Genomic DNA, 8,414 nt, shown 5'->3' on the forward strand with positions numbered 1-8,414 from the left:
GGATCCTTGTACTTGGGAGAAGGATGTCCAACGGCCAGAGCCATCAGGAGAGGCCCAGTGTGGCAGGAGGGCTCATTTCACAAGCCAACAGGCCTCTAGCTCGCTGCTTCAAGTGGACACTTGGATGTGACCCGAAAGGTCTTTCCCAGTCCAAGCTGGCTTAGCAGTGGGCGGGGCAGTCCAAGGACAGAAACCCTCTTGAAAGGAAAAACAAAACCAGAACCCAGCTGCACAGGGAGTGATCAGCCAAAAGGAATCTGAACGGAAGCCTCACCCTCTCCCTTGCAGACGACAAAGCAGCCGTCAGCTGCAGTGAGTCCTCAGTGAGTGCTCGGTCGGGGAAGCCGGCTGGTCTCACCACCCAGGGAGTCAAGTGCAGCAGCACTGCTCTGAGCAGCTTCACATTTCTTCACCAGGAACAGGAAGGTCAGTGGCATAGCCCTTATAGGGGGAAGTGCAGGGGGGGGTCTGTTTGTACACGAGATGGGAGAACTGCGTGGACTTGTAGTTCAGCTGGTTGTTGGGCATGAACTTGTGCAGCTCATTCTTTTTGCAACAGGGGTCATAATGGTAGGCGCTGAGGCAGGTGTCGCAGGAGACTTTTGAACACTGGGTGCAGGTATTGGTGGCACCTGGGCGGTTGCAGAAGCCGCAGCGGGAGGTGGCGGTGGCGGAGGGCTTGGGCTTCGAGTGGAGGGGTGGCAACCGGTCGAGGCCCTGAGTCTGGCTTGCATACTTCTCCCGCAGAGACATATCGTGGGCAGAGGCCTTGCTGGGGAAGGCGCTGGGCTTGGAGGCTGGAGGACAGACGAGCAGGCTGTCGCAGCGCTGGCAGAGGGAGGAGCTGCAGGACAGGCCGCAGTTTTGGCACTTGGAGAGGGCGGACTCTTTGGCGGGGGGTGAGCACTTGTGGTAGAGGGGGTGGGCATCATTTCTGACCGGCCACACATCCTGTCGCAGAGCGTCCTGCCTGCAGTAGGTTGCCCTGGGTTCCGAGTCCGTGTACAGATCCACGTCATCCTGAACGGAGAAGTACGTGCTGCGCAGCAGACCGAGGCCATTGTTGGGGGAGGTGGGAGGAAGGTCTTCTGGGCTGCCATGGGGGGAGCTGGACATGGTCAGGAGTGAGGGGGATGGGCGGATGATCTCGTCCTCCAGACCGTCCCCCAGGTCTGTGACCACGGGCTCCCTCAGCAAGCTCAGCGAAGCCTTTGGTGGTGGCTTTCTGCTCTCGCGGTAGCTGTCATAGGCGTCCACTGACCTGGACAGCTTGGTCACACAGGGCTTGCAGTAGTCCTTGGCTGCCCGCTCGCTGGCGGACTTCTGGAGGGCCACACCGGCCATGGACGTGGTCAGGTGCTCCCTGCCCTCATCCCGCCGCCGCAGCGCATCCGAGCAGCAGCGCAAGTCCTCCGTGCTGCTCTTGCGCTGCGCACCACGTCCAGCTCTGAGTAGCCCTTGTCCTTAACCTGCGTGTGGATCTCCAGCATCTTCTCGCACTCAACTTTTGCCAGAAAGAGCTCGAAGGAGACCATCTTCACCTGCAGGATCTCCACGAGCTCCTTGAGCCTGTACGCAGCCCCCAGCTCGGGCACGTAGCCCAGGTAGCTCAGGATGGCCTGGACGTCCTCTTTCAGCAGCGTCGACTTGACGTAGTAGACAAAAGGGCCTGTGTAGGGCTTGATGCTGCGGAACTCCTTCTTCCACTGGTAGAGGAAGAGGTTGATGGCCACGGTCTCCAGCAGGCTGAAGGCGCAGTGCAGGGCCCGCAGGCTGGAGGAGCTGAGCGCATGCAGGGAACTCTCCACCACCTCGTAGAACTGGATCAGCCGGAATCCATAAAAGGGATCCACCTTGTGCAGGCTGAGCAGGGTCGAGGCCGCCACCCGCAGGTGCTCATCACTGCAGGGCCGAGGCTTGCTGGGGGTGGCGTCCACTTTGCTCTCATGGAACTGCACGTACTTGCGAAACAAGTTATCTTTTTATTTTGTATCCATTGAGCTGGGCCTCCCCATCTGCTCAGGGGCTACCTTATCTCCTCCATGGCTTCTGGGCTGGACGCAGGGGCGTCACTAAAAGCACTGCCATGCTGCCGGCCAGGACCAGGGAGTACTCTCTGAGCGCCGCCAAGGGAAGCAGCGGGGCGCGGCCGCCGCCGGGGCCAGGCCGGCTGGGCTTTCGCTGCTCCGGCCGGCTGCGGGAACCGAGACCAGGACCCAGGGGCCAGCGGCGACCCGGAAACACTCCCTCTCATTTATTTCTAAAGGTGTAACCCCTCCGCACTTTCTCCCACATCAACTCTAAAAATGTTTTTGCAGTGCCAATGACCTTCTATTTGTGCAACACAATGACAATGTTTCAAATGTCATCTTTGTTGACTTCTGCATTGAGTTGGAGATAGCTAACTATTCTTACTAAGTTTTCTTGGCTTTCAAAAAGTGTTATACTTCCTACTCCCATTTTAATCTCCTTTATGAGTTCCTCCTCAATTTTTTTCTCAAACATTGATAACCCTGAATTACATTCCTCAGTCTTTGTCTCACTCATTATTCACAATAATACATATTATTCCTGGATGAGCTTATCTATACCTATAATTTACAAATGGAATTACCCACCCTCTCCTCTCTCCTGAGTTCCAGATATGTATATGACAAATATTTCTACCATAAATATTCCACATACATATATTTTACCCAAAAGCTACTCAAATTTCCTTAATATATGTAAGTATACAAATTATCCCGTAAGACAATATAAATAGAATTAATGGATAGAAGAAGACAAGCTGTCTTTTTAAGACAAATAAGACCTCTGGCAGAAAAAATATTGGGGTTAGTACATTTATATACAGGTAATTGAACATATAATTGTTCCTCCCTCTATCTGGAAAGTGTTCTTCTAGAATTCTCTGCTAAAACTCTGAAGGAAACTGTGACTTACTCTAAGGATTATATTTTACCCCAAAGCTACTCAAAGTTTCTTTTTTTTTTTAAATGGCCATTTCTTTTTTTTTTTTTTAAAGAGAGAGGAGAGAGAGGGAGAGAGAGAGAATTTTTAATATTTATTTTTTAGTTCTCGGCGGACACAACATCTTTGTTGGTATGTGATGCTGAGGATCGAACCCGGGCCGCACGCACGGCAGGCGAGCGCGCCACCGCTTGAGCCACATCCCCAGCCCTCAAAATTTCTTAATGTATATAAGTATAAAATTACCCCTGCTCCAGTGATCAAGTGACAGTTGAACACAGACAATCTAGGGAATAAATGCAATGAAGTTTTGGAAAGCCTTATTTTAACATTCAATTCAATACCTTTAGTACCAATCATTCTTCAAGTAATTAATTTGTTTTTAAATACTATGCAATTAGTTGAATTTTTCACATAGAATTCAGTAGCACATGTATAGAGTCAGGTAACTACCTCCCAAATAAATACACAAAATAGTTCCATACTACTGCCTCCAATTGTCTTGTCTTTATTTGTATGGTCACAGCCTCTCCCTGCCCCAATTCCTGGAAATGGCTGATCATCTCTCTGGCACTACCATTTTTAGAGGATGGCATATGAATGGATTGACACAGTGTGCAATCTCTTGAAATAGGCTCTTTTCAACTGCATTTCATAATGAATTTCAGATTCATTCATTTTTTTTTTTACAAATAGTTTGTTCCTTTTTTGCTGAGTAGTATTCCATTTTACAAATGTAACACAGTTTATATGTTCACTCATTAAAAGACATTTAGGTGTTTCCAATGTTTGGGTAATTCTGAATAAAATTGCCATAAATGTCTTTGCATAAGTTTTCATTTTTCTAGTTCAACTACCTTGGAATGAGATTTCTGAGGCATATGCTAAGTATATGCTTAACTTTTTAAGAAACTGCCCTAGTGTTATGTAGAGTTGCCTTTTCATTTTCTACTAGCCATGTGCATGAAGTCCATTTCTCTGCATCCTTATCTGTACTCCTCAATGTTTTTATTTCAGTCATTCAAATAGATATGCAATGTTACCTCTTTTGGTTTTAATTTGCCTTTCCTGATTGGCTAATGAACATTTTTAAAATGCTTATTTGCCTCTATTTGCTCTGAGTGTTAGAGATATTTTAGTTCCTTGTCTTTCCAAATAATTTGTTTTTATTTTTAAAATTTTTAACATTTTCACTGAAATATCATTGACATAAAAATTGTATATTTTAGGGGTACAGTTGATGTTTCCATACACATATGTGTTGTGAAATAATCACCACATTCTACCTATTTAATATACCACCCCTACAAAGGTACCATTTGTGTTTGTGTGCTGAGAAGATTAAAGATCTATGAACTTCAGCAAGCTTCCAGTGTACAACACAGTGTTTTAACTATCATCCTCATGCTTAAATCATCTTATATAAATTTCAAAATAAGCTTTAGTATACCAACAAAATCCTGTTTAGATTTTGAGTTGAACTTAGTTAAATGTATAGATAAATTTGTGAAGAGGCTCTTTATTATATTGAGTCTTCTAACTCATGAATAGAGTATTTTTAAAATTTTGAATAGTTTCTTTTCTTATAATTAAAATTTAGAGTCTAGATAAAAGTCCTTTGATGTGTGATTTGTATTCTTTCAGTCTGTAGAATGACTTTTCATTCTTACACAGTCTTTGATAGAACAAATGTTTTTGATTTTGCAGAAATCCAATTCATAATCTTTTCTTTTCTGGATTGTACTCTTAGTCTCACATCTATTTTTTTTTCACATTACAATTCACAAGGTTTTTCTCCTAGGTATTTTTTTTCTTAAAAATTTGCAATTTTGCCAGGCATGTTGGTACTATAATTCCAAGGACTCAGGAGGCTGAAACAGAAAAATTACCAGTTTTAGACCAGCTCAGCAACTTACAGAGACATTGTCTCAAAATAAAAAACAAAAAGGAACTGGGAGATGTATCTCAGTGGTAAAGCACCTCTGGTTCAATTCCCAGAATCAAAAAAGTTTTCTGTATGTAGTTTAATGGTTTTAAAATAGATTTATGAGCCATGTTTAGTTAATTTTCTGAATTATGAAGGATCAACTTATGATTTTTTAACTTTATAATAGTGCAAAAGTGTACCCATACAACTATTCTGCCTTTCACCTTCAGTACAGTGTTAAATAAATTATGTGAGATATTCAACACTTTGTTACAAAATAAGTTTTGGGTCAGAGGGTTTTGCCCAACTGTAGGCTAATGCAGGTGATCTGAGCATCTTTAAGTAGGTAAATTTTAAAACATCATGCCAAGATATGATGTTAGGGAAATTAGGCATATGAAATATATTTTTGACTTAGAATATTTTCAACATTTTTTTTAAAAATGTCTTTTTTAGTTGTAAATGAACACAATATTTTTATTTATTTATTTATTTTTATGTGGTGCTGAAGATCAAACCTAGTGCCTCACACATGCAAGGCAAGTGCTCTACCACTGAGCCCCAGCCCCTGCCCCTGTTTTCAACTTTTGATGGCTTAACAGTATGTAACACCAGCATAAGTCAACCTGCACAAGGTTTGAACTTAAGATCAAACCTCTTTTTTGCATGATTGTCCAGTTATTCCAACACCATTTGTTGAATGGCTGTTTCTTCTCCTTTGTATAGTTTTTGTAACTTTGTAAAAAATTATTGGAAAGTATTTGTGTGGGTCTATTTCTGGTTGTTTCTATTTTGGACTATTAATCCATGTGTCATATATCGCTCTCCATTGTTTAGATTTTGTTTGATTTGCTTCATCGGGATTTTGAAGTTTTCAGCATACAAAACCTGTTAATGTTTTTTTATGTTTATCCATAAATATGTTATTTTGTGGAGTTAATGTGCATTTTAAAAAATATTTCTTAGTTTCCAGGGGCTAGAGGAAAGCTGAGTGATAGAGCATGTGTTTAGCATTTTCAAGGCCCTGAGTCTAATCCCCAGTGTTCAATCCCCAGCACACACATCTGCACACACATTTAGTTTCCTATTCTTCAATGTTGGCATAAAGAAATACATTAGATTCTTATATGTTGGCCTTGTAGTGTACAATGCCATTAAACTTACTTATTATTGGAGTTATTATTACTTTTCTGGATTCCTTGTGATATTCTGCATAGATAATCATATGTCATCTGAGAATCTGAATATCTTTGCTTCTCCTTTTTTTCTTACCTTATTAAAATTAGATAAGTCATCCAGTATGACACTGAGTGGTAACAATGGATATTCTTCCCTTATTTCTAAATTTGGGGGGAAAGCAGTCTTTCATAATTAAAAATTATTTTAGCTTCGATGTTTTGTAGATACCAGGTTGAGAATGTTTCCTTTCTATTCCAAGTTCACAGAACATCTTTATCATAGTGGATGTTGAATTTTGTCATATATTTTTTTCTGCATCATTTGGTAAAATCAATCAAGTCTTCTTTATACTATTAACATTATAGATTACATTGATTAACTTCCCAACATTGAACTAGTTTTATATGGCCACACTAAACTCCACTTGGTCATAGAGTATTATTGTTTTACACATTGAAGAATTTAACTTTTGTTATATTTATTTAAGATTGTTGCACTTAGGTTCATGAAACATATTTGGTCTAATGTGTTCTTGAGTTTTTCTTATGCTGTCTTTAGCATCTGAGTAATGCTGGCATCATAATTTGAGTTGAGATTGTTCTCATCTTCTAATTCCTGGAAAAGATTCTATGGAAACTGTGTTAATTTTTCTTAAAGTATTTGGTAAGAAGTTTTCAGTGCAGCAATCTGTGCCTGGAAACAGACTGCTGTTTGGAAACTTAACTGCAAATTCAATTTCTTTAATAGAGACACAATTATTTGAACTATCTGTTATATCTTGTGTACATTTTTGTAGTTCTACTAAAAGGGATCTGGTGGCCCTATATATACTATTGCTTGTCATGCCTGCTCCTACATGTATATCTCTTTTACTAGGAAATTGATATGCATTATAGGAGTGTCCATGGTATGTTATTTACAATCTACTTAACTACATCCAATGTGACTGGCTTAATAAATATTAGCTTAGTTCTGGTTGCTTGAAGCTACAAAATAATTTAAGTTTCATAGCTTAAGAAATTTATAGTTCCCTTAGGAGAAACACAATACACCCAATTGAATCTACACCAGTAGTAACTATCATTTATTTTAACGTACTATGTAGCAGATTTTTGTATGTGCTAGGTACATTGCATACATTTAATCTTTACCACCATCTTGCATGGTATAAAGAATAGTAAAGAGAGTTTCACAGAAAGAATATGGGTTTTAGATTCAAATCAAGTTTCACTCTTTGCTCTCTTGCTTATTAGCTACATGACTTAAGTCAGATATTTAATTTTTCTAAATATCAGGAGTTTTAATTGAAAAAATGGAATAGAGCCTATGGATGTCACTGGTTGTAGATCTACTAACCTAGCATGTGCAGAGTTCTGAGTTTGATTCCCAGCAATGCAAAAACAAATGGGGTAGGGGCATAAAAATAGTGGAGGAGCAGGGAATTATGAGAAGTTTAAAATAGAACTGATGTGGTCAAGAGAAATCCAGCAATAACAATCAATTAGACAGCAGACTAATGGCAGAGTGTGAGTTTGGTGCAGAAGTTTCCCCATTTGATCAACCTAGGGGGTTGATCAAGATGATTCAAGTGTTCCATTGACAATGAGTCATCCATAATTTTATGATTGCTTTTGCTGTGTTTGTGGTTATAAAATGATTCTCATTCTACCATTCCTAATATTAGAAGATTCCGTTCTAACCAGTACAAATTGTGAGGCAAGGGAGTGGGTGTTTATAGTATGGGTTTATTTGTTCTCCAGTGTACCTGGGTTACAGGGAACTCAGCATTTACTGAATAAGAAACACATACTAGAACTTTCCTTAATTTGCTGAATGGGACTAAACAAAAGGTGCTTGGGGGCACATTCAGGGGAATTCAAAGAGCTAGATGGAGGAATGGGGAAGGTGAATAGTAATAGCTAAAGTGTTCTTCTGAAAATAAATGGCCCTTTTGAGTAAGCATTTAGCAAACTGGCAGATCCATAACTCCAGGGTTCAGAAGGCTGAATATGCCAATAGCAACATCAGAAAGAGGCTTCCAATTTTCCAAACCTTGTTTCATTAGTGGAAACTTCTGGAACTCTGTTTCATGCCCTCAAAGTCTAACTCTGTGTAAGGTTGAGGGTGGAAACTTTGGACACCAAAAGAACATCTTGGCCAAAGGTCAAAACTATGCAATCTTTAAGGTCAAAGGGAACTGGCAGGAATCGCTTAGAGCAGAATGGGCATGGTTATTTCATGTACTTTAGTCCATGTGGTCTTCATAATGTCCCTTAAGGCTGAGTACTGCTCATTTTCCTCATCTTATAAAACAAAAGACTGTGGCTCAGAGAGATGA

The 8,414-nt window shown here is 40.8% G+C and overlaps 1 pseudogene; it reads right to left on the bottom strand.

Moving 5' to 3' along the window:
• Positions 1-399: 399 nt before the first annotated feature.
• Positions 400-2,015, bottom strand: LOC144252199 (spermatogenesis-associated protein 2 pseudogene; annotated as a pseudogene).
• Between the last annotated feature and the right edge of the window lie 6,399 nt (positions 2,016-8,414).

This window comes from Urocitellus parryii, unplaced genomic scaffold (assembly GCF_045843805.1).
Source record: "Urocitellus parryii isolate mUroPar1 unplaced genomic scaffold, mUroPar1.hap1 Scaffold_37, whole genome shotgun sequence".
Taxonomy (NCBI): Eukaryota; Metazoa; Chordata; class Mammalia; order Rodentia; family Sciuridae; genus Urocitellus; species Urocitellus parryii.